This window comes from Myotis davidii, unplaced genomic scaffold, assembly GCF_000327345.1.
Source record: "Myotis davidii unplaced genomic scaffold, ASM32734v1 scaffold228, whole genome shotgun sequence".
NCBI lineage: Eukaryota > Metazoa > Chordata > Mammalia > Chiroptera > Vespertilionidae > Myotis > Myotis davidii.
Genome location: NW_006300104.1, coordinates 2,649,986 through 2,650,979, shown reverse-complemented (window position 1 = coordinate 2,650,979; position 994 = coordinate 2,649,986). Strand labels below are relative to the sequence as shown.

Genomic DNA, 994 nt, shown 5'->3' with positions numbered 1-994 from the left:
GGGAAGAAAAAGTTGCAGGAGTGGATTCACCCCTGGACCTGGGAGTGGTACCGACAAGCGGAATACATGATCTGTTTACCCAGAACGTGTGCGAGGACTACAACTACCTCGTACCGTGGATCTGCCTTCCCACGGCCGCGGGGCGAGCCCCTCTGCGAGTTCAGACACACACGCACCGGCCGGGGCGGACCCGGGAGGAAGCAGACGCCGAAAGCACCAGCTCTCACGGAAACAAAAGGCCACCGGCGCCCAGCAGCCGAACACCCGGTCCGAAACTTCCTGATCGCTCCCGGTCCACATTCGGCTCGCAGAGTTCCCCCACGGCGGTCTCGCCGGCAGCCCGGGGCCGCGGCCGCCGCTTAAGCGATCTATGTATTGTTCCTCCCGCTTCGGCGCCGCCGCGGAAGCCCGAGAAGTCGAAAAAAATCAGAGGGGCACGAAACCACACTCCATGGCCACACAGAAGACTCGGGGCTTCGCAAACCCATCAAAAATAGCAACCCAAATGGCAACATCAATCTTCGGGGGTTCCAAAGGGGCCGGACAGAAATGTGGAGGGACGGCTATGCCCCGGGCCAAGGCCCAAACCCCCGGCATTTTCCTCGCTTCGACCCCGCTCCCCACCCCCTCCCTCCTTTGATAACAATAGGGGCCTTGCTGCTGACTCCAAAACATGTACGAGGAACATCGAGCGAGGAGCCAGCGCCAGGGCCCCGGCGGCTTTTCCAAAGCCCTTCTCGTCCCCCCAATCGCTTTCCAACGCCAATACGACGGGACCATCTGCTCGCTGGGGGTCCGGAGCCGCGTTTAGGGCCGGCGGGGTGCGGATACTCACGGGCGGAGCGGTAGGATGAAGATGGATTTCAGCCCCCCGTTCTTCTCTCTCCGGCGCTCTCGCTCCCCCTTACCTTTCACTCCGACAACATGGCGGCCCACTGGGGACGGGGCTGGCGCGGTGCATCATGGGATGGGCTCTGGCCCCGGTTCGGCGGTG

The 994-nt window shown here is 62.9% G+C and overlaps 1 protein-coding gene and 1 pseudogene across 10 annotated transcripts in view; one reads left to right on the top strand and one right to left on the bottom strand.

Annotated features, from left to right (window-relative positions):
* The window catches only part of LOC102758337, a 13,145-nt pseudogene that overhangs the window by 333 nt on the left and 11,818 nt on the right, over positions 1 to 994 (top strand).
* PUM1 (pumilio RNA binding family member 1) overlaps positions 1 to 994 on the bottom strand; it is a 131,649-nt gene extending 130,655 nt beyond the window's left edge. For 4 of the 10 annotated variants that reach the window (XM_006776465.2, XM_006776467.2, XM_015572279.1 and 1 more), the window contains exon 1: positions 836 to 969. The gene's annotated coding sequence lies outside the window, so the exon portion shown is untranslated. Of the gene's footprint in view, positions 1 to 835 lie in introns of all 10 variants that reach the window. The other 6 variants (XM_006776468.2, XM_006776469.2, XM_006776470.2 and 3 more) reach the window with 3 other exon arrangements.